Consider the following 25,016-nt stretch of genomic DNA (forward strand, 5'->3'; position numbering starts at 1 on the left):
TAATTGTTATCTGTGGGATGGTTAATACAGGTATTCAGCTATTTCTAGAACTAGACTCTACTATTATAAAGCTCTTACCTTGTCACGTATTTCTTTAAAAAATCTTCAGTGGCTCTTCCTTGTCTGTAGAATAAAAACAGATTCATTAGACTGTTAGTCTAACAGATGCACGCTATTTAAAAAAATTTTCCCCACAGCTGATCCCATATTCCAGCCAAACTGAACTGGTTTTCAAACATTCTGGTTCACTATGCTCCTTTGCTCATACAATTCTTTAGAATAGCATTTCTCCTATATTTGCATGTCCAAATCCTGACTGTGTTTCAATATCTAACTCAAATATCAACTCCTCCATGAAAGCTATCCTTATCCCTCCAGTTTGAAGTGACCTCATTTTCCACCAAACTGTCTTTTTATAGTTCATTATTTCATTCATTTAATAAGTCATTCAGGTGTCAGAAGTCATAATGAGCACACAGGTTTAAAAGATGGATAAAACATAGTCCCTATCCATGAGAAATCTCTGTTCCTATAGTGGCAGAGAAAGTCAAGTCAACAGGAAGGTGATAAGTGCTGCATGCAGAAGTTGCTGTGGAAAGCTTTGCAGTGCATCACAAAGCAGAGCTGAGAAACAGTATCTTAATAACTGGTGCACCTGCTTTGTGTGTGTGTGTTTTCTTCTGGCTGCACCGTGTGACACGTGGAACTTCCCCGACCAGGGATCAAACCCATGTCCCCTGCAGTGGAAGCGTGGAGTCCTAACCACTGGACTTCCAGGGAATTCCCTTGTGGGAGGCTTTGAAGAGGGAAGGCCAACTCAGTCTAGGGTATTAGGGACAGCTCCTTGAGTCAAGTAGTCCTAGACCTAACTCTTGAACAATGAATTATCTAGATTAGATACATGGACCAGGAGAGGAGGAACATTCCTGAAAGAGAAAACTACAAATTTGCAGGCAGAGAAGTAGGCATGAATATTGTATGTTTAGGGAAATGTAAATTATTTATATAACTTGCAAAATGTGCATTATGCATGAGTGGAAAAAATCTGGAGTCATCCTTTTTTCTTCTTTTTTTTCATCCTCCACCTCAAATCCTTCTGAAAGTACATTATCTTCTCTTTAATTCCCATGTTACCATCTTAGTCCAAATCACCATCAACTTTCAATGGACATCTGAAACGCCCTAGTAACTGGTTTTCCTGCTTCTATTCTTTTGTTCTTAAACATCAGTTTTCAATCCATTGCCTAAGTGACCTTTGGAACATGTAAACAAGATGATGTTGCTCACGTGCACATAATCATTCAATAGCTGCCCACTGCACTAAAAATAGAGTCCAAACACCTTGCCATGACCTCCTCGACCTCCTTGACATGTTACAAGATATAGGCACTAGCTACTACTCTGACCTCATTTTTACACTTTTCTCTGCCTTAACGTGCTTCAGAAGTACTTGGCCTTTTCCTCAATTCTCAAACTCTTCAAGAGTCCCTCTACGAGAGGACCTTGACATTTGCTATTCCCCCTGCCTAGAATGCTCCCCTCCTAATCTTTACAGTTGGCTCCTTCTTGTCTTTAAATTCTTAGGAAAAATATCATCCCCTCAGAGGGGCCTTCACCTCCTCAGTCACATCCTTGCTTTAAATTGTTAAGATCACTTGTGATTATCTCAAATTATTTTATTTGGTTATTTAATATCTCTCTGCCAGCAGACAACATGCTTTTTACAAGCAGGGATGTACTGTGTATTCTTCATCCTGCTCTGTGTCCTGGGAGGCTGACTTCTAATAGCTGTATCAGCTGGGCTCTCCTGCCCTCCAGCTTCCAACTGAGTTCATTTAAGCAGAGATCAGAGGGCAGGAGGAAAGGCTTAGTGGTAGCTGTGTTTTTCTACCAAAGGTCATAGCTTTTCAGGCAGTCCTCTCCCACAGCTCTTGGATTCATCACTATTTCCTCTCTCTGATGATTTAGGCCTACAGGTGATACATTTTGGCTACTTGGCTTCTCTTCCTAGCTGTTGCTAGACTCAGGATGCTTGTTTCCCCTAATGCTGTCCACATCCTTTACAATTAGACCCTTCATTAAATTCTTTAATTATGTTTCAAGTATGCCATCTATTTCTTTCTGGGACCTTGAATTTTGTTCTCTAAGGTATTGCTAGTACCTGACAGAGCCTGGTACAGGTAATGATCAACATCTGTTTGTTGCATGGATGAATGATTGGACTCTTTTGTTCTGTAATCAGAATCTATTAAGCTGTAAGTTCCCTTAATATTTTAAAACGAGGATTCCATTTTTAAAACTTCTCGAAGAACTAAACTTCTTGAGAGCATAGTCTGTGTTTCATTTTAAATCTAAGCCTAAGATACGGTGAAAATGGGCATCTATTTTTTAAAAATATTTTTCTACTTCTTATACTTTATTTTAAAATTTTATTTGTTTTTTTATTATTTGTTTTGGCTGTGTTGGGTCTTTGTTGATGCGTGCAGACTTTCTCTGGTTGCTGCAAGCTGGGGCTACTCTTCGTTGTGGTGTGTGGCTTCTCATTGCAGTAGCTTCTCGTTGTGGAGCACAGGCTCTAGGCATGTGGGCTTCAGTAGTTGTGGCATGTGAGCTCAGTAGTTGTGGCTTGCGGGCTCTAGAGCACAGGCTCAGTAGTTGTCTTGCACGGGCTTAGGTGCTCTGCGGCATGTGGGATCTTCCCAGACCAGGGCTCAAACCTGTGTCCCCTGCACTGGCTGGCGGACTCTCAACCAGTGCGCCACTAGGGAAGTCCCAATATTTTTTTCTTTAAAGAAGTAATTGTATCTTTGGTTTCTGGAAATACAATGCATTGTTTTTAATATATGCTATTTCCTGGAATATAAATCATGGAATATACCATAAACAACATCTACTTTTACAGATGAAGAAACTGAGGACCAGAACTAACAGTGATTGTTCAAGGATACTATGGTACTGCAACCAGTTTTTCCTTCAGGTTTTTGTGTACTCTTGATGATATTAAATTGTTTCATCAATTATTAAATGAATCCTCAAGTCAGACTTACCCCAGATCACCTGACCCTTATTAACCATCTTTTTTTTTCAGCTGCACAAACTTGCCCTTTCATTCTGGTAACCAAAGCTCTTATAATTCAGAAAAGATTTGGGCACTACCTTGCCACTGAGTTCAGTCTTTCACCAAACGTCCTTCTACAGAGGCCCAGTTAAACGCTGGATGGTACTAAGTATTCTATCCTAGGTGCTCTGGCCTAGATGGTGGAAGATGGTAGGCGGTGAAAGCTGTGGCAGTTTACCCACAATTCCTGCTCCTTCAGGTCACTTGCCAGGTGACTCCCCCATCCTGCCTTCTGCAGAGTCGGCCCTCCCCTGAGGTCCAGCTCTCTCAGTTGACCCTATAAATTTATATAGATATATATAGTATAGGTCGATGCAGGAATAATCCACATAGGATCTTCTTCACTCTAATTCATTGGCTGTATGTATTATTATGACCTGCTTGTGGGCAAGGACTGAATGTTAAATGCTTTGACTCCTTAGAACCTAGCAGAGTGCTTCAATTCTTAGGAATCATTTAATTCTATTGAATGAAGAAGGAAATTCTTCAAATCATGAACTTTAAACCAACATCATTAAAGTTGTAATGATAAGCTAGCTCATTCTAGGCATGTTCTGAATTGTGAAACTAAAGGAGTAATTAAAAACCTGGAATAAATACAATAAAATTACACATGGTTACAATGATGTATATATATATATACATGGGGCAAGAACAAAAAAATAAAATAGGCAGTTTTAGTGTAGTAAGGTTAATGAATAATTTTCATTTCTTTTGCTTTTTTAAAAAAATTATTTTTAAAGGCTTTGTGAAGTGAATACAAGGTTGGAGGAAGAAAACTTGGAAGAAAATGATAGGTGAGTAACGACAATGATTAAAGAGCTGTGATAAAGAGAGTTAGAAATCAAGTGGTTTCTGGATTACAGAATTAAAGAAGAGCCTTGTGTGAGGAGGTTGATCTGTGAAGGATGATGACCATCTCCATTAGGGACCAGACAGGAGGCAACAGGCTTAGGTTACAGCATGAGGGATTTAGATAAGAGAAAAGGAAAAATTTTCAGACAGTGAGATTTGATAGACACTGGAATGTGTAACTGGGGAAGCTTGTGGAATTTCCTTCTCTAGAGGTTTTTTAAAAATAGAACAGCATCTCATCTGCTCAAAGGATGGACTCTATTTGACCTTTCAGAGTATCCACTGAACCCAGAAGGTACACACACCTTAGAGAAGAAAGTAGGCTTGAATGATCCTGGGTAGCTTGTGAAATAAAAATGGGGTGAATAAATTTCATGTTTAATTTGATTTATATATATCATATGTAAATTATGATGGTTATAGTTCTTCCTTTTCCTTTCAGTTGAATATTTTCATTTTTAAGGCCTGGAGTTTAGGGTTTAAGTAAAAATGTTGCAGGGAGGGAGGAAGGAAACTATCTTACTTTAGAGCCTATTTTTATAGGGACATAGGTAAGGAGAAAAAAACATTTTGATTTTGATTTCACTTCCTAGTCTAAATAAATTTTTTAAAAAACATTGACCTTTCTGGTGGCTTTAATATTTTTTAGGGTAAAAATTTTAAAAATTAACTTAGATCTGCATGTTTCTTTTAGTGTTTTTGGCAGAACTGGTATTCCAAACTGGAAGAGGTTCTCTGTATTTAATTTCCTCTCCGGAAGTTTACCTTCAGAAGTCCAAGTGTGAGGTCAAGCCTTGGGTTGCCGGAAATGGTAATGTCCTTTACTGTCTGAGCACCCAGACAGCACTTAATGAAACATCCTACTTTGTGGACATTGGTAAGGATTAAAGTGCTTTAACTATTTCCTCTTATTTTGTGATTTCTGATTTCTATATTCAGCCTTGTAAGACTCAAATAAAATTATATGTAAGAGCTGTGTTCTCTGTATTCAGCTATAACTGCAAATTTCCAGGTATAGGTGACATCCCTCTTTTTCTTCCTAAAAACCAAAACGTATTACGGGTCAAAAGGGATGTAAGTTGTATTCATTATCTACCTCAAGCAAAAACAATTCCAGGGTATTCTAAACTTGATTTCTTTCTAACTCTGTTTTGTTGACCTGAGGGCATTTATAGGTTAAAGCAGTGAATCATAATTTCTCATATTTGTCAAAGTGCTTACTCAGCTAGTATCTAATTTGATCTTAATAAGAACCTCATGAATGTCATGATCTTATAGATGAGAAGATGGAATCTCAATAAGGAGATGTAACTTGCCCAAGATCACAAAACTTGCAATGCAGAGTCAAAATACTTCTGATTTCAACATCTGTGTCTTCCACTGTATCAGGCTATGCTGTCTGTGAAAAACTTTGCTTTCCTGGTGTTTTATTTTTTTCACCATTGATGAGATCTTTGCCTCTGATTCATTCTGAACCAAAATTATACTGAGACCATTACACTAATGTTATTATTACCAAATAGAAAATTGTGCTATCATTCTTGTGGAATAAAACACCAAAGGTTTAAAAAATTTTTGCCATTCCACATATTAAGTCATGTAAATTCTGATAGGACACTCCATATGGAGATTACAACCTATTCTAATTCATACTAGCTATTGATTATTAAGCAGCACTTTGTTTTTATTACAAAACTTACTTTAATTATTGCATCAGTCTCTGACAATGTTGAACACAATTTCTACATCCCCAGCTCTCTGTCCTGGGTGTCTTTAGGGTACAGTGGCTTTATTTCCTTCTCTAGCATTTCGGAAGTTTGTTTAATACTGACTCAGAGGAAGCATTCTAGCTGAGTCCTCACATGGTCTTGTTTACAGCTCTGGAGTGCACATAATAGATAAGCTACTGATTTCCACAAGACCCCCCGCACTTCCTGGGTGTGTGGGTGTGTGTGCTTGCGCCTGTGAATTGAGATTGTGCAATCTCCCTGCTTAGCTGCATCAAGTTGCAAAGTTATTTCACATCTCTTAAACATTTCTCTAGCAAGCCTAATTTCATAACCCCAAAACCATTGTATTCCATAGGAGGTGTGTTGGTAACTAGTAATTAACACTGAAAAGCCCATGAGTTTATAACAAGATCAAACCTGATATTGAGGCATGGAGTAGAGAAATTTGCCTAAGGAAATATTGTGAAATAAAGCTGCAAACGGCCATAGATGAACACTGTTCCATCTGCAGGATTTCTTTCCTTGATCATAATTATAACTACCACTTGTGTAGTTATATGGCAAGAACTTTGTTAGGTCAGCATCTCTTATTTGATTCTAATGGTAGCCCTGAAAGATAAATATGGCTAAAGGAATTTTGTAGAAGACAACCAGATAATTCAAACACTGTGTCCTGTGTTGCCCTGATCTCTCTTTGGTTCCTTTTTGAGGTTACTCTGCATGAAATTTAATTGTAGGTTACATAAGGTATAGTAGAATTTATTAGAAGAACTGTCTGTGTATATTAAGGGGGTTTGGGCTAAAGATGTTTGGAGGATGATGATAGTGGGCTGAGGATAGCTCCATTAAACTCTTGAATATTTCAGGGAAAGTGGATCTAAGGCAGAAATGTCACATAGACCTCAGATCATTCTTACCTGGAGATAGAGAATGTGTACATGAATGTGTATGTAATGTCTTGAGCATAGTACTGAAATGATTAAATCCATCGTGAACAAGAACTGAACATTAAAAATCCAGAAGCAGATTTTCTTTAACCAACTCTGCATCAAAACAGAGCAACATTTATTATCTCAAGATTGTGCTTACCAAATTTAGGCATTCTTTGTAACTCAGTTTTTAAAAGCCATCATAATTTCTTCCCTTTGTTTTCTCTTTCCAGCTGCTGCTGCTTCTGAATTATGAGGCTTATCATGCATCACTTCTGCAGTGGATAGCTTTATTTTTGCAAAGTGTATGGAATGAAGTTTGTGGGGATGTAGACTGCAGGCACTGAAAGACCTAAATGAATGTGTAAGAATGACCACAAGGCACCAGACGTGGGTGTATTTATCCGTTTGTGTCATTACTAAGAGGTTTTAGTTCCAAAAAATATCCGGAAGGATTTAGTTTTGGGGAAGTGGGGAGGGAGAAGGAGTGGAATAAGATTTTTGAATTTTTAAACAATTTATTTGAGCCCCCTATTGATATATTCTATTTTCTTTGCATCAGAATCAGAATTTCTTAAGGGACACTTAAAGATTTTCATACCAGTGTCCACAGGCATTAGAAAGTTGATTTTGAAATTTATTTAGTGTGTTAATAAAAGGCATTTTCTTTCAAAGGAAACTGGAAATTGAAAAGCTGAAATATTAGTTATTAAAACAGCAATTAAGACTTTTTGTGGCCAAGAAATACACAAGCAATTAAGACTTTTTGTGGCACATGCTTTGCTCCACTTGCAAGCTAATTGTGTTTATGTAGTTCTAGCTGATGTTCTACTTGTCAAAGAGGTCACGTAGTTTCATTGATAGAGGATATACACTCTCTTTGCAGAGCCAGAATAGGACAGTGGTGAAGCTATTCAATTCTGGAGTCAGACTGCTTGGATTAAAATCCAAGCTCTGTCTCTATCAAATTTTGTGACCTTGGCAAGTTAGTTAACCTCTCTGTGCCTCCGTTTATTTATTTGTAAAACAGGGATGATAATAACATGACCTATCTTGTGGAGTTATTTTGAAGATTAAAATGAAAGAATCATGACAAACACTTGGCACGTAGTAAGAGATCAATATATGTAATTCTTCAAAATTTACATGTAGTCATATTCACCTCTTTCTGGTGTACAGTTCTATGAGTTTTAATACATGCATAGATTGTTATAATCACTAACACACCAACACAACAGGATACAGACTAACTTCAACACCCCAAAGAATTCCCTTATGCTGTCTCTTTCTAGTCAAACACTAGTACCACTCCCCTCCCTCCCCCAGATCCTAGCCCCTGGCTACCACTGATGTGTTTTCTGTCCCTATGGTTTTGCCCTTTTCCAGAATGTCCTATAAATGGGATCATACTGTATGTGATCCCATACAGTATGGGATCCTTTTTGAGACTGACACCTTTTACTTAGCATAATGCCTTTGTGGTACAACCTGATTTATATAGAATCTTATCTGAAGAGCTGACTTCATGGAAAAGGGATTGGTGAGAGTTTTTTTTAAGGATCATTAAAGGGAAGAAAAGCTCAGTAATATTATCCAAAAGGAGAGTTTGTCTTAGCATGAAAAAGGAAATTTTCAGAGTTATCAAAATATCTAAATAGGATACATCTTCAAGAGGAAGTTATTTCCCTGTCATTAAGGGTCTAGAGACATAAGCTGAAAGGTCACTTGGAAGGCAAGGTGTAGAAAGATATGAGTCAAATATAAATTAACCGAGAGAAAACTGTGTTTGTGTATGGAGGCTTGGAGTGGGGCAAGGTGTTGGAAGGTCACAAATAATCCCAAATAATCTGTAAACGTAGTCATATTAGCTCTGCATCATGTGTGCAAATTAACTATTGTTGAATGCAGAGGGGACTTGGGCCCTAATCACCTCCATGGCTGTATAACTGGACAGGCTAGCCAGCTGCTATTATAAAATAGAGGAGTAGCCTTAACCAGAATTGGTAGAGAGAGCACAGTGGGGTGGGGAGATAGCAAGACTGAAGGAAGGGAAGGAGTTGTGGTGGAGGCTGAGCAGACAAAGCTGCAACTGGCGGGGCTGGAGTTGTAGGTCAATGCACTGCATATGTGGTCCCAGGGGCAGCAATTATCATCATATCATTGTGAAGGCACAACTATCATGTGCCTTCTCCTAATTTACACACAGAGACACATATATTTATGCACACGTGTAATATATTATGTGTGTGAATGTATGTTTTTAACTTGATCTATCTTTATTTTGCAAATCAGGTAACTTGCTCCCAGAAAATGGAAAGTCTACCATATCAGCTATGATTTCCTGCAAATCAGGTAACTTGCTCCTAGAAAATGGAAAGTCTACCATATCAGCTACGATTTTCTGCAAATCAGGTAACTTGCTCCTAGAAAATGGAAAGTGTACCATATCAGCTAAGATTTTCTGGGCATATACTAGGGCAATTTATATGCTATTTAATTTAATCCTTGAGTCAATAGCCTGTGGGAGAAATTACTTTTTCCATTTGATAGATGAGGAGATTGAGGTTCTGAGAGGTGAAGTGATGGTACCCAGAGAAACAGAGATGGTGAATAAAGGCAGAGCCAGATTTTGTTGTGTCTGTTTATCTTTAGAGTCTAGGACTTTGCCTTTGCTGGGCTTTTGCCTTTACTCTGCTTTCACACGATGATGAGAATGGTTAGATTTGGAGACTTTCTACTTGAAAATCCATGACCCAATTTTAAATATGAGGGAACAAAACATAAAATGTATTCTATAATGATACTTTCTCTTTGTATGTCTGTTGTTATTATTATTAGTGGTGATGATACCTTACAAACACAGTTACCAACTGAACTTAGCAAGAAGTTTAGGAAAGGAACACTAAGCTGTGGAAAAATCTTATAATCAGAAGACCTAAGTTAAAATTTCAGTTCTGTTCTTTATAGCTGCCTGATCTCTCTAAGCTTTGTGTTTGTTGGTGAATTTAACGTGATAATACCAACTTCCCAGGGTTACTGTATGATTTAAATGAGAAAATGTATGGGTAAATGCTTAGCTATGCTTATCACATGGTAAGCATTTAATAGGAGTTTGAGAAATTAGATGAAAATATAATTAAGAAGGACTTAATTTCAAGACGTAAGCATAAGAATATAGGACATGGGAGGTTGATTCAAGATGGTGGAGTAGAAGAGCGTGCACTCACTCCCTCTTACAAGAGCACCAGAACCACAACTAACTGCTGAACAATCATTGAAAGGAAGACACTGGAACTCACCAAAAAAGATACGCCACATCCAAAGACAAAGGATAAGCTGCAATAAGACGATATTCAAGAACATGGAAGATATACTGCATTCTACATAATTTGCAATAGAAGACAGAAACAAAAGACATAAGCCTTGTGGCTGACAGGGTCTTGGTGCTCCGGCCGGGTGTCAGGCCTGTGCCTCTGAGGTGGCAGAGCCGAGCTCAGGACATTGGTCCACCAGAGACCACCCAGGTCCACATAATATCAAACGGCGAAAGCTCTCCCACATATCTCCATCTCAACAATAAGACCCAGCTCCACTCAACAACCAGCAAGATACAGTGCTGGACACCCTATGCCAAACAACTAGCAAGACAGGAACACAACCCCACCAATTAGCAGAGAGGATGCCTAAAATCATAATAAGGTCACAGACAACCCAAAACACACCACTGAACACTGTCCTTCCCACCAGAAAGACAAGATCCAGCCTCATCCTCCAGAACATAGGCACCAGTCCTCTCCACCAGGAAGCCAATACAACCCACTGAACCAACTTTAGCCACTGGGGGCAGATACCAAAAACAATGGGAACTACGAACCTGCAGCCTACGAAAAGGAGGCATCAAACACAGTAAGTTAAGCAAAATGAGAAGACAGAGAAACACACAGCAGATGAAGGAGCAAGGTAAAAACCCACCAAACCAAACAAATGAAGAGGAAATAGGCAGTCTACCTGAAAACGAATTCAGAATAATGACAGTAAAGATGATCCAAACTCTTGGAAAGAGAATGGAGAAAATACAATAAATGCTTAACAAGGACCTAGAAGAACTAAAGAGCAAACAAACAATGATGAACAGCACAATAAATGAAATTTAAAATTCTCTAGAAGGAATCAATAGCAGAATAACTGAGGCAGAAGAACGGATAAGTGAACTGGAAGATAAAATAGTGGAAATAACTACCACAGAGGAGAATAAAGAAAAAAGAATGAAAGGAATTGACGACAGACTTAGAGACTTCTGGGACAACACTAAATGCACCAATATTCGAATTATAGGGGTCCCAGAAGAAGAAGAGACAAAGAAAGGGACTGAGAAAATATTTGAAGAGATTATAGTTCAAAACTTCCCTAATATCGGAAAGGAAATAGTCAATCAAGTCCAGGAAGCACAGAGAGTCCCATACAGGATAAATCCAAGAAGATATATGCCAAGACACATATTAATCAAACTATCAAAAATTAAATACAAAGAAAAAATATTAAAAGCAGCAAGGAAAAAACAACAAATAACACACAAGGGAATCCCCATAAGGTTAACAGCTGATCTTTCAGCAGAAACTCTGCAACCCAGAAGGGACTGGCAGGACATATTTAAAGTGATGAAGGAGAAAAACCTGCAAACAATATTACTCTACCCAGCAAGGATCTCATTCAGATTTGATGGAGAAATTAAAACCTTTACAGACAAGCAAAAGCTGAGAGAGTTCAGCACCAGCTTTACAACAAATGCTAAAGGAACTTCTCTAGGCAGGAAACACAAGAGAAGGAAAAGACCTACAATAACAAACCAAAACAATTAAGAAAATGGGAATAGGAACATACATATCGATAATTACCTTAAATGTAAATGGATTAAATGCTCCCACCAAAAGACACAGACTGGCTGAATGGATACAAAAACAAGACCTGTATATATGCTGTCTACAAGAGACCCACTTCAGACCTAGGGACACATACAGACTGAAAGTGAGGGGATGGAAAAAGATATTCCATGCAAATGAAAATCAAAAGAAAGCTGGAGTAGCAATTCTCATATCAGACAAAATAGACTTTAAAATAAAGATTATTACAAGAGACAAAGAAGGACACTACATAGTGATCAAGGGATCAATCCAAGAAGAAGTATAACAATTGTAAATATTTACACACCCAACATAGGAGCACCTCAATACATAAGGCAAATACAAACAGCCATAAAAGGGGAAATCGACACTAACAAAATCATAGTAGGGGACTTTAACACCCCACTTTCACCAATGGACAGATGATCCAAAATGAAAATAAATAAGGAAACACAAGCTTTAAATGATACATTAAACAAGATGGACTTCATTGATATTTATGGGACATTCCATCCAAAAACAACAGAATACACATTTTTCTCAAGTGCTCATGGAACATTCTCCAGGATAGATCATATCTTGGGTCACAAATCAAGCCTTGGTAAATTTAAGAAAAATGAAATTGTATCATGTATCTTTTCCGACCACAACACTATGAGATTAGAAATCAATTACAGGGAAAAAAACATAAAAAACACAAACACATGGAGGATAAACAATACACTACTTAATAACCAAGAAATCACTGAAGAAATCAAAGAGGAAATAAAAAAATACCTAGAAACAAATGACAATGGAGACATGACGACCCAAAACCCAAAACCCAAAAGCAAAAGCAGTTCTAAGAAGGAAGATTATAGCAATACAATCCTACCTCAAGAAACAAGAAATGTCTCAAATAAACAACCCAACCTTACACCTAAAGAATTAGAGAAAGAAGAACAAAAAAACCCCAAAGTTAGCAGAAGGAAAGAAATCATAAAGATCAGATCAGAAATAAATGAAAAAGAAAGGAAGGAAACAATAGCAAAGATCAATAAAACTAAAAGCTGGTTCTTTGAGACGATAAACTAAACTGATAAACCATTAGCCACACTCATCAAGAAAAAGAGGGAGAGGACTCAAATCAAGAGAATTAGAAATGAAAAAGCAGAAGTAACAGCTAACACTGTTAATAAAAAGGATCATGAGAGATTACTACAAGCAACTCTATGCCAATAAAATGGACAACCTGGAAGAAATGGACAAATTCTTAGAAATGCACAACCTTCCGAGACTGAACCAGGAAGAAATAGAAAATATAAACAGACCAATCACAAGCACTGAAATTGAGACTGTGATTAAAAATCTTCCAACAAACAAAAGCCCAGGACCAGATGGTTTCACAGGCGAATTCTATGAAACATTTAGAAAAGAGCTAACACCTATCCTTCTCAAACTCTTCCAAAATATAGCAGAGGGAGGAACACTCCCAAAACTCATTCTATGAGGCCACCATCACTCTGATACCCAAACCAGACAAGGATGTCACAAGGAAAGAAAACTACAGGCCAATATCACTGATGAACATAGATGCAAAAATCCTCAACAAAATACTAGCACACAGAATCCAACAGCACATTAAAAGGATCATACACCATGATCAAGTGGGGTTCATCCCAGGAATGCAAGGATTCTTCAATATACACAAATCATTCAATGTGATAAATCATATTAACAAATTGAAGGAGAAAAACCATATGATCATCCCAATAGATGCAGAAGAAGCTTTCGACAAAATTAACACTCATTTATGATAAAAACCCTGCAGAAAGTAGGCATAGAGGGAACTTACCTCAACATAATAAAGGCCATATATGACAAACCCACAGCCAACATCGTTCTCAATAGTGAAAAAGTGAAACCATTTCCACTAAGATCAGGAAAAAGACAAGGTTGTCCACTCTCACCACTATTATTCAACATAGTTTTGGAAGTTTTAGTCACGGCAATCAGAGAAGAAAAAGAAATAAAAGGAATCCAAATGGGAAAAGAAGAAGTAAAGCTGTCACTGTTTGCAGATGACATGATACTATTCATAGGGAATCCTAAAGATGCTACCAGAAAACTACCAGAGCTAACCAATGAATTTGGTAAAGTAGCAGGATACAAAATTAATGCACATTAATTTGCATTCTTGTACACTGATGATGAAAAATCTGAAAGAGAAATTAAGCAAACACTCCCATTTACCATTGCAACAAAAAGAATAAAATACCTAGGAATAAACCTACCTAAGGAGGTAAAAGACCTGTACTCAGAAAACTATAAGACACTGATGAAAAAAATTAAAGGCAATACAAACAAATGGAAAGATATACCATGATCTTGGATTGGAAGAATCAACATTGTGAAAATGACTATACTCTCTAAGGCAAACTACAGATTCAATGCAATCCCTATCAAACTACCAATGGCATTTTTCACAGACCTAGAACCAAAAATTTCACAATTTGTATGGAAACACAAAATACCCCGAAGAACCTAAGTAATCTTGAGAAAGAAAAGTGGAGCTGGAGGAATCAGGCTCCTGGACTTCAGATTATACAACAAAGCTACAGTAATCAAGAGAGTATGGTACTGGCACAAAAACAGAAATGTAGATCAATGGAACAGGATAGAAAGCCCAGAGATAAACCCACACACATATGGTCACTTTATTTTTGATAAAGGAGGCAAGAATACAAAATGGAGAAAAGACACCCTCTTCAATAAGTGGTGCTGGGAAAAGTGGACAGCTACATTTAAAAGAATGAAGTTAGAACACTCCCTAACACCATACACAAAAATAAACTCAAAATGGATTAAAGAGCTAAATGTAAAGCCAGACACTATAAAACTCTTAGAGGAAAACATAGGCAGAACACTCTTTGATATAAATCACTGCAAGATCCTTTTTGACCCACCTCCTAGAGAAATGGAAATAAAAACAAAAATAAACAATGGGACCTAATGAAACTTCAAAACTTTTGCACAGCAAAGGAAACCATAAACAAGATGAAAAGACAACCCTCAGAATAGGAGAAAATACTTGCAATGAAGCAACTGACAAAGGATTAATCTCCAAAATTTACAAGCAGCTCATGCAGCTCAATATCAAAAAACCAAACAACCCAATCCAAAAACGGGCAGAACACCTAAATAGACATTTCTCCAAAGAAGATATACAGATTGCCAACAAACACATGAAAGAATGCTCAATATCATTAATCATTAGAGAAATGCAAATCAAAACTACAACGAGATATCATCTCACACCGGTCAGAATGGCCATCATCAACATATCTACAAACAATAAATGCTGGAGAGGGTGTGGGAAAAGGGAACCCTCTTGCACTGCTGGTGGGAATGTAAACTGATACAGCCACTATGGAGAACAGTATGGAGGTTCCTTAAAAAACTAAAAATAGAACTACCATGCGACCTAGCAATTCCACCACTGGGCATATACCCTGAGAAAATCATAATTCAAAAAGAGTCATGTACCACAATGTTCATTGCAGCTCTACTTACAATAGCGAGGACATGGAAGCAACCTAAGTGTCCATTGACAGATGAATGGATAAAGAAGATGTGACACATATATACAATGGAATATTACTTGGCCATAAAAAGAAATGAAATTGAGTTATTTGTAGTGAGGTGGATGGACCTAGAGTCTGTCATACAGAGTGAAGTAAGTCAGAAAGAGAAAAACAAATATTGTATGCTAACACATATTTACCGAATCTGAAAAAAAAAAAAAAAGTTCTGAAGAAACTAGGGGCAGAACAGGAATGAAGACACAGACATAGAGAATGGACTTGAGGACCGGGCAGGGGGAAGGGTAAGCTACGACGAAGTGAGACAGTGGCATGGACTTATATATACTACCAAATGTAAAATGGATAGCTAGTGGGAAGCAGCTGTATAGCACAGGGGGATCAGCTTGGTGCTTTGTGACCACCTAGAGGGGTGGGATAGGGAGAGTGGGAGGGAGACACAAGAGGGAGGAGATATGGGGATATATGTATATGTATAGCTGATTCACTTTGTTATACAGCAGAAACTAACACACAATTGTAAAGCAATTATACTCCAATAAAGATGGTAAAAAAAAAGAATAAAGAATATGGTTTTATTTATTTGGACTGTAGTCAATTTGGGGCTCTGTTCTATGCTTGGAGATTTTACAGTAGAATACACGACTGTTTTGTTTATATTCAACTAAATCTTACGAATGTAAGTATGAATCTAGTTAGATCAAGAAGGCATACACTGAATGAATTAAAGTATGGGATGGTATATAGATATACAAGATAGTTCACACCTAAAGATATATAACCTTTACACCATTATTCTCTCCTTTTTTCTTTTTTTTTTCTTTTTTTTTTTTGCGGTACGCGGGCCTTTCACTGTTGTGGCCTCTGCTGTTGCGGAGCACACGCTCCAGATGCGCAGGCTCAGCGGCCATGGCTCACGGGCCTAGCTGCTCCGCGGCATGTGGGATTTTTCCGGACCGGGGCACGAACCCGTGTCCGCTGCATCGGCAGGCGGACTCTCAACCACTGCGCCACCAGGGAAGCCCTATTCGCTCCTTTTAATTGCATTCATATTGAGACTAATAAATCTCTCTGGAGATTTCATTACTAAAAGTGAAAAAAGCCAAGCTGGGCTGAGAAGTTATTTGTACCTGCTTTAGCTTAGTACATATTATTTTCACTTGAACCTTTTCTCTCTGATTTGAGAGAAATGCAAATTTGAGCAGTCAAGAAATCTATGTTCGGGCTTCCCTGGTGGCACAGTGGTTGGGAGTCCGCCTGCCGATGCAGGGGACACGGGTTCGTGCCCTGGTCTGGAAGGATTTCACATGCCGCGAAGCGGCTGGGCCCGTGCGCCATGGCCGCTGAGCCTGCGTGTCTGGAACCTGTGCTCCGCAACGGGAGGGGCCACAACAGTGAGAGGCCCGTGTACCGCAGAAAAAAGAAAGGAAAAAAAAAAATCTATGTTCCACTAGAATTCAACTGTCATAAAGTTTGCTGGCTGTGGCTGCATTATTCCATTTTAAGACTGGCATTTTTCACCTTTTTAGTAGCACTTTTTCTGCTATTTATTTGAAATTCAGTTCTACTCACCAAGTATATTTATTGGAAGCTTGCTCTTACTCGTGTTCCATATGCTGGAACTTGTTGACACAAGGGAGGAAGCCAGGCACACCAAGTGAGGACAGAAGTTTGGGGAGCCAGCTAGGAATCGGCCCCTGGCTGGGTAGAAGAGAAGAGAAGGCAGCGTGGGTAAAACTGAGGATTGATGATTATGAGAGCAGGGCTGTCAGCTGTACATAGCCGCAAAGTTGTTAACGCAGGAGGGAGGGCAAGTGCTCCAAATTACTGATGGAAGCCTGGCTGCTTCCCCAAGCCCCAGCTGTTTCATCCCTCCTTGCTGTACTGAGGCATGGGTCATGCGCTCCTCCATCTTGTTAAAGGCACAGATCACAACTGCCGATACCAGAGAAGAGAAGAGAGTTTACACAGAGCTCACTTGTTGAAAGTATTTTTAAGGATCACTTAAAGCACAATATCTGTGCCCTATTTGTTTATAACTGCAGTGGGGATTTTTTTTTCTCTTCTACTTAGAATTCCTCATTATGCAGGTGAAGCCAAGTTGGTAGTTGCCAAAGAGGCACGAAGTAATGAAGTTAGATTTTAGTCTATCCCATACTTCAGTCAAATTGACCATACAGAATTGAAATTAATTGCAAAATGTTTAATTCCATTAATGATGCAGAGCTCCCAAAAGCTAAACAAAAGCTTTTGTGTGTGTTTTTAACTCACCAGCATAGCTGGCAGATTGTATAATTTCCATCTGTATTAAAAGCGGACATCTTTACTGCAGAAATTACTGAAAAAGACATGCCAAATATCTTCAGCAACTTCCCAATGAAATCATTGTTACTTTTTTTTTTTAAACAGTATTCTGGGCATTATCAATATTTAATTTAAAAAATACACTGTTTTTTATATTTTACAAGAATATCTCACCTACATGATATAGATGTTATTATGTTCATTTTGCAGCAGAGGAGACAGGATCAGAGAAGTTAAGGGCTTTGTCCAAGAACACACAGCCAGTAGATAAATAAAACCAGATTCTGAATCTCTGTACACTGACTCCAGAGTCTTTGCTCTCTTTTCTAGAGCACATAGACTTTGTGTAGATGCTAATAAAATGCTGGATGATATAGATGATACACTATATCTGATAAAAATTTACTGTCCCCATTATAATAATCTCTTGCTCTATCCTTGTTTCTCTCATTTCCTATCCTAGTTTGTTTAATAAGTCTCTTCACTAGGTACAAAATCATAATAATATGGTACAAGCACAAAATTCAACAGTAAGAGGGAGCCATGTTATCCAGAAAGCCAGGAACATACAAGAGTACTATATGAACAGATTTATTATGTGTCAGGGTATACTAAACCCCCCAAAAAAAATTTTAAATGAAAAACAGAAATGATTGGCTTATTATTTGGGAAATAATAAAGTAAGATCCCAATTGACCCCATAAGCCATACACCAAGGTGAAATCTAGATAAATTAAAAAGAAAAAGTAAAGTCATTAAAAAAATCTATAAGAAAATGACTCTACCTCATCTTAGGAGAGAAGAATTTTTAAGCACAAAGACAGTGAAAGAAAGCACAGACAAAAGTCTATAGATTTGATTACATAAAAATTTACTTCTGAAAATTCAAACATAAAATAAAAATCAAATAAATGAGAAATATTTGGCAGCAGATTAAGAAGAGCTACTATTTTTATATTAAAAAAATCCCTTACAAATCAAAGACAAAAATCACTGACTGCAATAAAAAAAATGGACAAAGGATATAACCAGACAATTCAGTGAAGAAGAAATATAAGTGACAAATTTTAATTAAAAGATTTCTACCCGGGACTTCCGGGAAGATGGCGGAAGAGTAAGACGCGGAGATCACCTTCCTCCCCACAGATACACCAGAAATATATCTACACGTGGAACAACTCCTAAAGAACACCTACTGAACGCTGGCAGAAGGCCTCAGACCTCCCAAAAGGCAAGAAACCCCCCACGTACCTGGGTAGGGCAAAAGAAAAAAGAATAAACAGAGACAAAAGGATAGGGACGGGACCTGCACCAGTGGGAGGGAGCTGTGAAGGAGGAAATGTTTCCACACACTAGAAACCCCTTCGCGGGCGGAGACTGTGGGTGGCGGAGGGGGAAAGCTTCGGAGCCGCGGGGGAGAACACAGCCACAGGGGTGCGGAGGGCAAAGCGGCGAGATTCCCGCACAGAGGATTAGGGACGACCAGCACTCACCATCCTGAGAGGCTTGTCTGCTCACCTGCCGGGGCGGGCGGGGCTGGGAGCTGAGGCTCGGGCTTCGGTCGGAGCGCAGGGAGAGAGGACTGGGGTTGGCTGCGTGAACACAGCCTGCAGGGGATTAGTGCGCCACGGCTAGCCGGGAGGGAGTCCGGGAAAAGGTCTGGAGCTGCTGAAGAGGCAAGAGACTTTTTCTTCCCTCTTTGTTTCCTGGTGCGCGAGGAGAAGGGATTAAGAGGGCTGCTTAAAGGAGCTCCAGAGACGGGCTCGAGCCGCGGCTAAAAGCGCGGACCCCAGAGACGGGCATGAGACGCTAAGGCTGCTGCTGCCGCCACCAAGAAGCCTGTGTGCGAGCACAGCTCACTATCCACACCCGCCTTCCGGGGAACCTGTGCAGCCCGCCACTGCCAGGGTCCCAGGATCCAGGGACAACTTCCCCGGGAGAATGCACAGCGCGCCTCAGGCTGGTGCAACGTCACGCAGGCCTCTGCCGCCGAAGGCACGCCCCGCACTCCATGCCCCTCCCTCCCCACCAGCCTGAGTGAGCCTGAGCTCCCGAATCAGCGGCTCCTTTAACCCCGTTCTGTCTGAGCGAAGAACAGAAACCCTCAGGCGACCTACACGCAGAGGCGGGGCCAAATCCAAAGCTGAGCCCCTGGGAGCTGTGAGAACAAAGAAGAGAAAGGGAAATCTCTCCCAGCAGCCTCAGAAGCAGCGGATTAAAGCTCCACAATCAACTTGATGTCTGTGGAATACACGAATACACAACGAATCATCCCAAATTGAGGAGGTGGACTTTGAGAGCAAGATTTATTCTGTATAGTTTTGCTTCCACCATTTGTCCTAGGGTTCTATCCATCCGTTTTAAAAAAAATTTTTTTTCTTAATAATTATTTTTTATTTTAATAACTTTATTATACTTTATCTTATTATATTTTACTTTATATTTCTTTATTTCCTTTTTCCTTTCTTCCCTCCTTCCTTCCTGCCTCCCTCCTTCCCTCCCTCCTTTCTTTCTTTCTACTTCTACTAATTCTTTCTTTCTACTTTTTCTCCCTTTTATTCTGAGCCGAGTGGATGAAAGGCTCTTGGTGCTGCAGCCAAGAGCCAGTGCTGTGCCTCTGAGGTGGGAGAGCCAACTTCAGGACACTGGTCCACTAGAGACCTCCCAGCTCCACATAATATAAAACGGCGAAAATCTCCCAGAGATCTCCACCTCAACACCAGAACCCAGCTTCACTCAACGACCAGCGAGCTACAGTGCTGGACATCCTATGCCAAACAACTAGCAAGACAGGAACACAACCCCACCCATTAGCAGAGAGGCTGCCTAAAATCATAAGTCCACAGACACCCCAAAACACACAACCAGATGTGGACCTGCCCACCAGAAAGACAAGATCCAGGCTCATCCACCAGAACACAGACACTAGTACCCTCCACCAGGAAGCCTACACAACCCACTGAACCAACCTTAGCCACTGGGGACAGACACCAAAAACAACGGGAACTACGAACCTGCAGCCTGCAAAAAGGAGACCCCAAACACAGTAAGATAAGCAAAATGAGAAGACAGAAAAACACACAGCAGATGAAGGAGCAAGATAAAAACCCACCACACATAACAAATAAAGAGGAAATAGGCAGTCTACCTGAAAAAGAATTCAGAATAATGATAGTAAAGATGATCTAAAATCTTGGAAATAGAATGGACAAAATGCAAGAAACATTTAACAAGGACCTAGGAGAACTAAAGATGAAAAAAACAACAATGAACAACACAATAAATGAAATTTAAAATACTCTAGATGGGATCAATAGCAGAATAACTGGGGCAGAAGAACGGATAAGTGAACTGGAAGATAAAATAGTGGAAATAACTACTGCAGAGCAGAATAAAGAAAAAAGAATGAAAAGAACTGAGGACAGTCTCAGAGACCTCTGGGACAACATTAAATGCACCAACATTCGAATTATAGGGGTTCCAGAAGAAGAAGAGAAAAAGAAAGGGACTGAGAAAATATTTGAAGAGATTATAGTTCAAAACTTCCCTAATATGCAAAAGGAAATAGTTAATCGAGTCCAGGAAGCACAGAGAGTCCCATACAGGATAAATCCAAGGAGAAATACGCCAAGACACATACTAATCAAACTGTCAAAAATTAAATACCAAGAAAATATATTAAAAGCAGCAAGGGAAAAACAACAAATAACACACAAGGGAATCCCCATAAGGTTAACAGCTGATCTTTCAGCAGAAAATGCAACCCAGAAGGGACTGGCAGGACATATTTAAAGTGATGAAGGAGAAAAACCTGCAACCAAGATTATGCTCCCCAGCAAGGATCTCATTCAGACTTGATGGAGAAATTAAAACCTTTACAGACAAGCAAAAGCTGAGAGAGTTCAGCACCACAAAACCAGCTTTACAACAACTGCTAAAGGAACTTCTCTAGGCAAGAAACACAAGAGAAGGAAAAGACCTACAATAACGAACCCAAAACAATTAAGAAAATGGGAATAGGAACATACATATCGATAATTACCTTAAATGTAAATGGACTAAATGCTCCCACCAAAAGACACAGATTGGCTGAATGGATACAAAAACAAGACCCATATATTTGCTGTCTACAAGAGACCCACTTCAGACCTAGGGACACATACAGACTGAAAGTGAGGGGATGGAAAAAGATATCCCATGCAAATGAAAATCAAAAGAAAGCTGGAGTAGCAATTCTCATATCAGACAAAATAGACTTTAAAGTAAAGATTATTACAAGAGACAAAGAAGGACACTACATAGTGATCAAGGGATCAATCCAAGAAGAAGTATAACAATTGTAAACATTTACACACCCAACATGGGAGCACCTCAATACATAAGGCAAATACTAACAGCCATAAAAGGGGAAATCAACAGTAACACATTCATAGTAGGGGACTTTAACACCCCACTTTCACCAATGGACAGATGATCCAAAATGAAAATAAATAAGGAAACACAAGCTTTAAATGATACATTAAACAAGATGGACTTAATTGATATTTATAGGACATTCCATCCAAAAACAACAGAATACACATTTTTCTCAAGTGCTCATGGAACATTCTTCAGGACAGATCATATCTTGGGTCACAAGTGAAGCCTTGGTAAATGTAAGAAAACTGAAATTGTTTCAAGTATCTTGTCTGACCACAATGCTATGAGACTAGATATCAATTACAGGAAAAGATCTGTAAAAAATACAAACAAATGGAAGCTAAACAATACCCTACTTAATAACGAAGTGATCACTGAAGAAATCAAAGAGGAAATCAAAAAATACCTAGAAACAAATGACAATGGAGACACGATGACCCAAAATCTATGGGATGCAGCAAAAGCAGTTTTAAGAGGGAAGTTTATAGCAATACAATCCTACCTTAAGAAACAGGAAACATCTCGAATAAACAACCTAACCTTGCACCTAAAGCAATTAGAGAAAGAAGAACAAGAAAACCCCAAAGTTAGCAGAAGGAAAGAAGTCATAAAAATCAGATCAGAAATAAATGAAAAAGAAATGAAGGAAATGATAGCAAAGATCAATAAAACTAAAAGTTGGTTCTTTGAGAAGATAAACAAAATTGATAAACCATTAGCCGGACTCATCAAGAAAAAAAGGGAGAGGACTCAAATCAATAGAATTAGAAATGAAAAAGGAGAAGTAACAAATGACACTGCAGAAATACAAAAGATCATGAGAGATTACTACAAGCAACTCTATGCCAATAAAATGGACAACCTGGAAGAAATGGACACATTCTTAGAAATGCACACCTGCCAAGACTGAATCAGGAAGAAATAGAAAATATGAACAGACCAATCACAAGCACTGAAATTGAAACTGTGATTAAAAATCTTCCAACAAACAAAAGTCCAGGACCAGATGGCTTCACAGGTGAATTCTATCAAACATTTAGAGAAGAGCTAACACCTATCCTTCTCAAACTCTTCCAAAATATAGCAGAGGGAGGAACACTCCCAAAGTCATTCTATGAGGCCACCATCACCTTGATACCAAAACCAGGCAAGGATGTCACAAGGAAAGAAAACTACAGGCCAATATCACTGATGAACATAGATGCAAAAATCCTCAACAAAATACTAGCAAACAGAATCCAACAGCACATTAAAAGGATCATACACCATGATCAAATGGGGTTTATTCCAGGAATGCAAGGATTCTTCAATATACGCAAAACAATCAATGTGATAAACCATATTAACAAATTGAAGGAGAAAAACCTTATGATCATCTCAATAGATGTAGAGAAAGCTTTTGACAAAATTCAACACCCATTTATGATAAAAACCCTGCAGAAAGTAGGCATAGAGGGAACTCTCCTCAACATAATAAAGGCCATATATGACAAACCCACAGCCAACATCGTCCTCAATGGTGAAAAACTGAAAGCATGTCCACTAAGATCAGGAAAAAGACAAGGTTGCCCACTCTCACGAGTCTTATTCAACATAGTTTTGGAAGTTTTAGCCACAGCAATCAGAGAAGAAAAGGAAATAAAAGGAATCCAAATGGGAAAAGAAGAAGTAAAGCTGTCACTGTTTGCAGATGACATGATACTATACATAGAGAATCCTAAAGATGCTACCAGAAAACTACTAGAGCTAATCAATGAATTTGGTAAAGTAGCAGGATACAAAATTAATGCACAGAAATCTCTGGCATTCCTATACACTAATGATGAAAAATCTGAAAGTAAAATCAAGAAAACACTCCCATTTACCATTGCAACAAAAAGAATAAAATATCTAGGAATAAACCTACCTAAGGAGACAAAAGATCTGTATGCAGAAAATTATAGGACACTGATGAAAGAAGTTAAAGATGTTACAAATAGATGGAGAGATATACAATGTTCTTGGATTGGAAGAATCAACATTGTGAAAATGACTCTACTACCCAAAGCAATCTATAGATTCAATGCAATCCCTATCAAACTACCACTGGTATTTTTCACAGGACTAGCACAAAAAAATTCACAATTTGTATGGAAACACAAAAGACCCCGAATAGCCAAAGCAATCTTGAGAATGAAAAATGGAGCTGGAGGAATCAGGCTCCCTGACTTCAGACTATACTACAAAGCTACAGTAATCAAGGCAGTATGGTACTGGCACAAAAACAGAAATATAGATCAATGGAACAGGATAGAAAGCCCAGAGATAAACCCACGCACATATGGTCACCTTATCTTTGATAAAGGAGGCAAGAATGTACAGTGGAGAAAGGACCGCCTCTTCAATAAGTGGTGCTGGGAAAACTGGACAGGTACATGTAGAAGTATGAGATTAGATCACTCCCTAACACCATACACAAAAATAAGCTCAAAATGGATTAAAGACCTAAATGTAAGGCCAGAAGCTATCAAGCTCTTAGAGGAAAACATAGGCAGAACACTCTATGACATAAATCACAGCAAGATCCTTTTTGACCCACCTCCTAGAGTAATGGAAATAAAAACAAAAATAAACAAATGGGACCTAATGAAACTTCAAAACTTTTGCACAGCAAAGGAAACCATAAACAAGATGAAAAGACAACCCTCAGAATAGGAGAAAATATTTGCAATGAAGCAACTGACAAAGGATTAATCTCCAAAATTTATAAGCAGCTCATGCAGCTCAATAACAAAGAAACAAACAACCCAATCCATAAGTGGGCAGAAGATCTAAATAGACATTTCTCCAAGGAAGATATACAGACTGCCAACAAACACATGAAAGAATGCTCAACTTCATTAATCATTAGAGAAATGCAAATCAAAACTACAATGAGATATCATCTCACACCAGTCAGAATGGCTATCATCAAAAAATTTAGAAACAATAAATGGTGGAGAGGGTGTGGGAAAAAAAAGCAAACCCTCTTGCACTGTTGGTGGGAATGTAAATTGATACAGCCACTGTGGAGAACAGTATGGAGGTTCCTTAAAAAACTACAAATAGAACTACCATATGACCCAGCAATCCCACTACTGGGCATATACCCTGAGAAAACCATAATTCAAAAACAGTCATGTACCAAAATATTCATTGCA

At 38.7% G+C, this 25,016-nt stretch overlaps 1 long non-coding RNA gene across 1 annotated transcript in view; it reads left to right on the forward strand.

The window, feature by feature from the left end:
- Positions 1–6,879: 6,879 nt before the first annotated feature.
- The window catches only part of LOC309824568, a 31,057-nt gene continuing 12,920 nt past the window's right edge, over positions 6,880–25,016 (forward strand). The window contains exons 1-2 of the long non-coding RNA XR_014296941.1: positions 6,880–6,996; positions 8,925–9,044. This is a non-coding gene — a long non-coding RNA (uncharacterized lncRNA). The remainder of the gene's footprint in view (positions 6,997–8,924; positions 9,045–25,016) is intronic.

Source organism: Grampus griseus, assembly GCF_964374135.1.
Source record: "Grampus griseus genome assembly, chromosome: 6".
NCBI lineage: Eukaryota > Metazoa > Chordata > Mammalia > Artiodactyla > Delphinidae > Grampus > Grampus griseus.